Source organism: Jaculus jaculus, chromosome 10 (genome assembly GCF_020740685.1).
Source record: "Jaculus jaculus isolate mJacJac1 chromosome 10, mJacJac1.mat.Y.cur, whole genome shotgun sequence".
NCBI classification, from domain to species: Eukaryota; Metazoa; Chordata; class Mammalia; order Rodentia; family Dipodidae; genus Jaculus; species Jaculus jaculus.
In genome coordinates, this window is record NC_059111.1 from 64,894,803 (window position 1) to 64,904,472 (window position 9,670).

The window sequence follows — 9,670 nt, forward strand, 5'->3', positions numbered from 1 at the left end:
CTGGCTAACATGGGACCTGGGGAACCGAGCCTCGAACCAGGGTCCTTAGGCTTCACAGGCAAGCGCTTGACCGCTAAGCCATCTCTCCAGCCCTTCTGCCCCCTCTTTCACAATGGTTCCTGAGCTTTGCAGGGCATGTTAGAAGTCTCCTTTAGTTCTGAACTCTCAGCAGCCCCTTATTTTCTACTTTAATGAGTTTTGAGTCTTTATAGTGTCTATTATCATCTCCCTGGAGGAGGTTCTCAAACTAAAAATGAAAGAACTCATATTTAATGTGCCACTTCCTCTGTAATGTTTCCTGGGCCTTGGCTGATATGATAGAGATGATTCATCTCTTGCTTGGCAGTAGGCTTTGTTTTCTGGTCATACTGATGGACACACAGGCTGCAGTGGTCTGATTCAGATGTTCCCTATAAACTTAGATGTTTTGAAGCTAGGTGCCCAGATGATGGAGATTTTGGAATTAGTGCCTCTAGGAGGGAGTGTATTGTTGGGGGCGGGCTTATGGGTGTTACAGCCAGTTTCATCTTGCCAGTATTTGGCATACTCTCCTGTTCCTGTTGTCCACCTGATGCTTGTCAGGGAGTGATGTCTATCCTCTGCCCATGCCATCATTTTCCCTGCCATCATGGAGCTCCCTCCTCAAGCCTGTAAGCCAAAATAAACCTCTTTTTCACAGTAGCTGCTCTTGGTTGGGTGATTTCTACAAGCAATACGAGCCTGACTGCAACAGTAAAGTGGTACCAGGAGTAGGGTTGCTGCTAGACACCTTGCTATGTGGTTTTGGCCTTTTGGAGCTGATTTTCAAGAGGAATATGGAAGGATTTGATACCTTGGCATAAGAGATACCTTGCAGTGCTGTAAGTACAGCTTTATGGACTATTTTGGTCAGAGCTAAGAGGCCTGAATGCAATAATAACTGTGCACTGTGAGGTTTGGCTTATGAGGGCTAGAAAGAGCTTTGATTAGACTGGGCTAGCAGTTTGTGTGGGAAGCTTGCTGTTATGCCTGGGTCCTGAGAAGTTCTGCAAGGCTGATTTGCATAGAAATGAACTGGTGTGAGCAGAGGGATATGGCACAGAAAGAAAAAATCTCTGGGTGAACTGCCCACTCAGCTACAACTGAGAGATTACAACCTTTGAGATTAGTCCATTTTACCTGTACTAGGGCAACAGAAAGTATGTAGACTCTTTTGAAGGGGCCTGTGTGCTCAAGGAGTATCCTGTTCTTCAAAGTCTGCTTTATCTCCCCCACCCCCGGATTAACAAATTGGCGCCCTACCTGGTATTATGGAGTATAAGAAATGCAGGAAAGAGAGGGTCATTGAGTTTGCAACAAGGTTTTGTGTTCTGAAAATGGCCATGGGCAGTGTGAATCAGGTTTGTTGGATGCCTACATGAAGACCTGATGGAGACAAGAGGAAATGTGGATATCAGTGGAGACCCAATAGAGATACTGGGACCATGAGATGGCTGCTAAGGAAAGCTGCTGGCTCTGATGAAGTTTTCCAGGACTGTGAGTAGTCTTGTTGGAGGGACGGAATTGGAAGTCTGGAGACTTGTTGCTAGTTAGAGTTATCAGACTGGAAGATTTATCACTAACTAGAGTTGTTGGACTTGGAACTACAAAGTTTTGTATTTGCCCTGTTTAAATCATGTATTGCTTGAGTATTTATTTGCTATGCCCAGTGCTATCTTTTGTAGTGTGAATGTTTATTCTGTGCCATTATGGGTTTTGGGGGGAGTTTTTGGTATTATGGCTCAGTTAAAACCCTTGGATTATGGGGATGTATGAACATGATTGAGACTGAAAAAAATATGGGAACTTTTAAAGTTGGATTGAATGTATTGTATTTTACATCATGGATGGTTATCAGTTTATGGGGGTTAGGGGCAGAATAAGGTAGTTTGATTCAGGCGTCCCCCATAAATTTAGGTGTTCTGAAGCTAGGTTCCCAGCTGATGGAAATTTGGGATTTAATGCCTCCAGGAGGGAGTGTATTGTTGGGGGTGGGCTTATGGGTGTTATAGCCAGTTTCCCCTTGACAGTGTTTGGCACACTCTCCTGTTCCTGTTGTCCACCTGGTGTTGGTCACCCTACCCATGCCATCATTTTCTCTGCCATTGTGGAGCTTCCCCCTCGAGCCTGTGAGCCAAAATAAACCTCCTTCTTCCTACAAGTTTCTCTTGGTTGGGTGATTTCTACCAGCAATGCAAACCTGACTGCAACACAGGCTATGAGGGGAAACCACTGCACTCTGATTGTAAATGAGGTCCATTCAGTGGACAGGAATTTATACCTGGTACTGAGAACCAAGTCAGAAGCCTATGGCTTTGAAATTCATAGACCCTCCAGGGAAGCTCCTAGTGTTGTTTGGCTAAACAAGAGGCTATTCCCATCAAAAAGTCTTCCAAATATTTGCTTTTACTCTTTTGATGCATGCTGTCCTTATGCTTGATTAGATCATATGCTCTTTACAGATGACAAGGAATACTAGGAAGATTCTCACTTGATTCTTTTATTCTCACAACACTTGGTAACAGTGCTCCTTCTTTCCAGGGGGCTGGAAATAAGGCACTGTTTTCAACGAATAGAACAGCCCTCACCAGAACATTCAGAAAATAAACTTACTGGCAATTTGATCATAGATTCAGCTGTTCTCTCTTATCACTGTGACTTGGTGTGTTCTGAGGACAGATATTGAGCTGGCTGAAACTTTGCTTAGTTTTCTGGTTTGTTCCTTTCCTCTGGTTGCTTATCATTGCTTAAGTTCCCTGAGATCATGACCAAATGTGTATGTATAGTCCCACCACTCACAGAATTTATGTAGAATACTCAGAAAACTCCAGATTTTGCCCTATTCAACTCTTGGCTTACATAGCCATGTGGCAGCTTTGGATAAACTTTCTGATGTTCCATTTAATGAATGGTTCACAATCAACCACTAGGTTACATGGAAGACAAATTTTCATAAGAGGGAGTCTTATGTTTTCTTTGCTAAGTCAGGGAAGGATTAAATGAAAATTTTATCAACATTGTACTGAATGAGCAATTCACTCTTTGGCTGCCAAAGGACAGATACCCAGAAGTTACCCTAAAATTTTCAATTTGCTTGAAAATACTAGCTGAAGCTAATACATGTTATGTAAGTATTTAGTCTGTCCAACTGGCGCTGCCACACTAAAAATAGATCTCCTCCTCTCTATTTGGTCTGGCTGAGCCTTGAGACTCAACAGCCTCCAGATGTCAGTGATTCTATGAGCTGGCTGGGAGAGATGCAATCCCCTTTATTCCTGAAATGAGGATCCAAGTAGTCATTGAGTAGGTGTTCAGGTTTGTGTAGCCTTCACTATTCCATGCAGAAGAACATCCCCTAGTATGACTATTTATGGTAAATGTGAGAAGCATTTGTCTTATCCAATATTTTCACTTACAGAGGAGCACGTGGAGCTGGTGGAGTTAAGTTACCTAGGTCACCAGGGAGATTGGGCTTTTGTTTATTTATTTACTTACTTGCTTATCTATTTATATGGCATGTGTGTTTGTAGATGTGTGCATGCTATGGTGCACATGGAGAAGTCAGAGGCAATGTTGGGGTGCTCTCTCCTTCCACCTTCTTCCCAGACAAGGTCCTGGCTGTCTTGCTGCTGCTGCTGCTGCTGCATACATGCTCCTCTCATTGCCACAGGTTGTGGGAACCACAGATGTTTGTGCCACTCTGAGGCTAGCTTTATGTGGGCTCTGGGTGCCAAGGAGGATCAAGCTAACACCAGAACATAGACTTTCTAAAACTCTGTTAAACAGAAATCTTGGCATCAATCTCCTGAGACCTAAACATGTTAACATGTTTATACACATTAGTCTTTCTGATACTTTAATCTAGTAATATCTGTTTGCCTTCTTGGTCTAAACCAGGCAACTGTGTGAAACTGAGTTCAAAAAAACACAAACAGATACTGGACACTTCATTGTTTTCTCAAGGCTTGGTCTCCTTCTACCCCAGGCTGGCCTTGAACCCACATGGATCCTCCTACCTCAACCTTCTGAGAACTAGGGTTAAAGGCATGTGCCACCATGCCTGGACACTTAATATTTTTTGTTTCTTGAATGACACTGATATTTTATAACATCCTTTCACATGTAGAGCACAGTTTTCCAGAAAGCAAGCTTTACTAGGCTGTCTGTGAAACCTTCCTGACAGGAGTGAAGGTATTCTGAAGAGAGGTCCTTGTGCCCCTCCCTCTGGCTATGATACTATTGAAACAATTTTCCCCAAGCAATTGGAATTCCTCCCTCCCCCATGGGAAATCACAGGCTAGGAGAAGGGAAGGGTGAAGTCTGGTGCCAGTCACAGGATGAGCTTGTGTTCCTCAGAAGAGATTTCACACAGTTCTCACAACTTGTCAGACCTCTTGCAGAAGAAAGGCTCCTGGGCAATGATGATGAGTGAGACCACACCTCAACCAGGATTGCTTAGCTTCACATACTTCTTTTCCTCTATTTAAATTTCAATCTGTGTCAGTATCCTACAAATGAACTGGGTGGGTGGGGGTTACTGAACTTCTTTCCATTGAATAAATCTCTCTGATTTTCAATATCAGTTATCTCTAATTGGCTTATTGAGGATAGGTGGCCAAACTTAGCTTGTAGATCCAGGTTCTAATCACACAGAAATGTACTTTTTGTGCCCTTTAAAATTTCTCTTTGGAGGATTGAGATGAGGATCCAACCATACTGAGTTTGGGCAACATGTTTATGTTGTTGCTTGGGAAAAGAAACCTTCAACAGCCAATGCTGAGGTGGAAGAGGAAACCTAGGATAGGAAATGTCTGGGGTTTATCTTATCCATTCTTTCTTCTGCCCTTTTCACCCTAGAGGTCTCCCACCCTTTCTTTCAACATTCAGGCTCCTCAAAATATACAGTGACATGTGCTTTGTTAGGATAGTAATTCATATATTTCATTTCTGATTAAAAATTAAAAATATTTTGCTCCATACAGTTCTTCACCAAGATTGTTTTGGAAGAAAGAAACAGCCCATGTTGCAGAAGCTAAGCAGATACTCCACTTCTCTCCTGGGAATGAAGTGGGTGAGAGGTCAGCTGCACACCCACAGCCCGGCCACACCAGGCCACATAGACGACAAGGAGAAGTTTAGTGGGTGAAGGGTCATTGCTGTGGCAGCAATAACTTTCCATGCATCAGCTCTCAGGCATGTAGTTTCCATTCACGGAAATAAATCTCTCCAAGGGAAAGGTTACACATACTAGAGGTGCTCCTATGATTGCCTATGCCTGGTTCCAGCCTTGTGTAGGACATGAGCCAAAGCTCCTCAGGCTCCCTGGCCTTTACATTTCTGCTGGTCAAGTGGAAAAAGAAATTGTAGAGTGTTTCACAGGCCACCCTGTACTGAGTAAGACAAGTTAAGCAGGTTGCCTGTTGACAAATTTATATCAGGTAGATAAAATTTATATATTTATATAAATATCTAACTATAAAATGGAGAGATTCTTTTAAACAGTATATTTCAATAAAGGAACCTGTGATTTTCTTATTAGTTGTTCTAAATGAGAGCAGTGGCTCCTTACTCTCAACTGGAGACTTTTTCAAAAATGGCTTTAAATGACTTAAGGCTAGGAAATAATCTCTCCAGGTTCTGGACCATTGTTTCAGATTGTGGGCTAGAGTCAACAACTGGACCATGACATTGGTTTAATTGGTCACATGATATTAAGTGAAATAGAATAGAGGGGGAATAGAATACTTGTGGCATATTAAAATACATATATATATATATATATATATATATATATATATATATATATATATATTTGCTTGTTTCAGACCTATCTGGATGATGTAAGAAGCTCACTCTTCAAGATTCTAGGAATAAGCTTGCTGCCTTGAGCCCCACCCCCAGAAACTGGTTAGTAGATTTTTAAAATAGTTTCCATGAATTCCACAGGGCATTGGGAGGCTGTCTGGGAAACTTGCTATGGCATTGTTTCGAAAAGTAACCTTGCTAACAAAGGTCCACCCAGATGAAGTTCAGATTCAGTTATATGTGATCACTTATACCCTTTAAACATTAAGAAAGCAAAGAAAAATCATGACCAACATCTCAAAATGAGTAACTTCCAAGGAGAACTTGGTTACTCACAGCCCTAGAGTGTCCCCTACTCAAAGAAACATAGATAGCATGATTGCTTTCTTATCTGTGGAACAATGAAGTGGTAAACAAGCTATACTTGACTAAGATTAGAAACAGCCAGAGTGTTGACTGCTACTCTGGAAGAGAAGGACATGGTCCTAGAGGTGCTGAGTAATAGTGTCATAGCAGTTAGAGAACCCACAAATTGTAAGAGAAGACAACAATGGTGTTGTGAGACCCTATATTTTGGACTGAGTCTATTTTTTTTTATCATCAGTTAATGTCCTTTCTTCTATCTTTTCTTTCTTTTGATCTTCCTTTGAAGTAAATACTTAGGAGTTTTGTGAGCCTTACATCCTTCCCTAACTACTAATGGATATTATATGTCAGAGAATAAATGGAGACTCTATGCACTATAGAAATTTGATAGGACATAGGAGACCACAGTTATTAGACATATTTTCAACATCTCCAAATGACAGAAGTATCCATATTTTAGCTCCACATTTAGACACAACTTCTCAAGAAACTTTCATTTTCTTCCATCTCTGCATTGAGGAGGAAGAAGTAATACAATACATTCTGTTCTTCAGAAAAAAAGTGTCTCGGGGCTTAATGTACCCCATCTCAATATTCTGATTTATGAAAGCATTGCTCAAAACCAGTGAAGAATAGCATTTGCCCTTTCTCAAGAAAGAAGGATTTGCTATGTTCTGGCAACCAAAGAAATAATTAAACTAGTTTCTTCATGGACCTTGGAAAAAGTGGCAACAAATAATGGATTTGTCCTTTAAGAAACATTTCAAGCAAACATCTTATCAGCTACAAATTCATTTAAGGCATTTCCAGATCAGCCATAGGCTATTTTTCTCATTAAGGTAGGGTTTAAACTATTGTATCTGGGTACCATAGGAGACATATCAGACAAGCACCTGCAAGAAGAATTGGGAAGTATTGATTTTTTCATCAGTCAAAAAGTTTGCTAAGCAGATGAAAAATACCTTGCCTTTACTGCGACATTTTCTTGAGGACTTTCTGGTAGGCAACACATTGCTTTTCTTCTAATACCCAAATTTAAATTACCAGAAAGGCTAAGGATATGTAGGTAAATTAGAGGCCATATTGGAACATTAAATTGATTAAGGTGTGAACGAATTTTTCATCCTGTCTCTGCCTCACCTTCAACATCCTTCTTCTTTCCCAAATGACCATTCCCATGGTCACACAAATTCTAGTTGTAGAACAGTGGGGTAGACATGAGGATCTCATAAGGTTTATATTTATAATCTGAAGAATGTGTTTCTCTGAAAAACAAGAAGCTGTATGTTGTAATAGGGAAGGTTGGGTTAAATGCAGAGATATCCTAGAATGTCCATTTCTTTTGATATTTATAAAATCATTTCATCTCTCTATGATTCAGTTTCCATGTCAATAAAAGTTTGCTGTTGTAGGTTACCTACCTCCAGTGACCATGTCACTTTTACAATTTCCTTGTTCAGTTAGTGATATTAATACTGTAGCTAAATGAGTCTAAATCATTGTTGTCTTTCTCAAGTTGAAGAACTTTAATTAGAGTTCATTTAGCATGAACTGTTTCTCCAGGGAATACAGTATCTGACATCAATAAGCATCTCATTGATGCTAAACTAGTGCAATTACATTGTAGGTTCTAGTAGTAAGGAACTTTTGATCTTTCCAATATACCAAAACTTCACTAAGATCTTTTTGTTAACATATTAAGGACAACACCATTTACCTTCTTTTTTCTTTCCTCATAGGCTCTTGAGAAACTCAAAATAAATCCAAGGGAGAGAATGGGTGCACCAGTGCCTCTAGCCACTGCAAACAAACTCCAGACACATGCACCATTTTGTATCAGGCTTCCCTGGGTACTAGGGAATCAAACCTGAGTCTTTAGGCTTTGCTCGTGAGTGCCTTAACTTCTAAGCCATCTCTATAGCCCAAATCCAGCTGTTCTGTTACAGTTTAAATGTGAATGACCAATATGGGTTCAGGTGTTGAACATATTTTCCCCACTGGTAATACTATTTGGGGAGGTTGTAGGAACTTTAGGATGTGGCTCCTAATTGAGGGAAGAGGGTCATTAGAGGTGCACATTCAAAGGTGGTATTTGTTTACCTCCCTCTCTCTTTACTTCCTACCTATAATGAGGAATCGCTTCCACTACATGCTCCAGATCCTGTGATGTTCTGCCCACACTCATGAGGTAAACAGCAGGCTGAGTCTTCTGAAACTAAGAGGAAAACTAAGTAATTCCTAATTTTTTTTTCAGGTATGTGTCACAGCAGTAGGGTGGGCCCAATTTTAAAAGGGCAGAGAGAACACTTACAAGCCTTAAAACATTAAGCCAGAATAGACCTCTGACAAACCTTTCTTAAACCACTATTTATAAAGCTTATCAAGATATTCTGTATAGGTCATGTTGATGACTTTCCTCAAGACACAGTTCTCTTTTTTAAACCTTATTTGTTTACATGTTGTGGTGATTTGATTCAGGTGTCTCCCATAAGCTTAGGTGTTCTGAATTCTAGATCCCCAGCTGATAGCAATTTGGGAACTAAAGCCTTCTGGAGGCTGTGTTGGGGGCAGGCTTATGAGGGTATTATAGCCAGCTTCCTCTTGCCAGTGTTCGGCACACTCTCTTGTTGTTGTTGTCCATCTGATGTTGGTGGAGGATGTGATGTCCACCCTCTGCTCATGCCATCATTTTCCTCTACCATCATGGAGCTTACCTTCATGTCTATAAGCCAAAATAAACCTAAATTTCCCCCACAAGTTGCTCTTGGTCGGGTGGTTTCTGTCAGCAATGCAAACCTGGCTGCAACAGTAATGTTGGTACCTAGAAGTGGTGTTACTGATGCTAGAAACTTGATTCTGTGGCTTAGGCCTTTTGGAACTGCTTTGCAGGAGGAATGTGAAAGGAATTGAAACCTTGTTCTAAGAGATGCCTTGCAGTGCTCTAAGTACAGCTTGATGGACCTTTCAGGTCAGAGTTGAAAGACCTGAATGCAATAAGAACTATGGATTGTGAGGTTTGGCTTTTGAGGTTGGGAAAGAGCTTTTGGACTGGACTGGAAGCAGTTTGTGTGAGAGGCTTGCTATGTTTGGTTTGCCTATATTCTGGGAAATTGTGCAGGGCTACATTGCATTGAAATGGACTAGCGTGAACAGAGGGATATGGCACAGAAAAAATAAAATATTTGGACTGAAACGGTTACCCATTCAGCTGCAGTTGTTTGAGATAATTATGATCATTGACATTAGGCCAGCTAGCCTGCATTGGGACAACAAGAAGAATGCAAACTCTTTGGAAGGGGCCTGCATGATGGAGTGTCCCATTATTCAAAGGCTGCTTTATTCCCCCCTTGATTAACAAGTTGGCAGCCCACTTGGTATTATATAGTATAACAAATGCAGGAAAGAATGGGTCACTGAATTTGCAACATAATTTTGTATTTTGGTAATGGCCATGGCCAGTGTAAAGCAGGATTGTTGGATT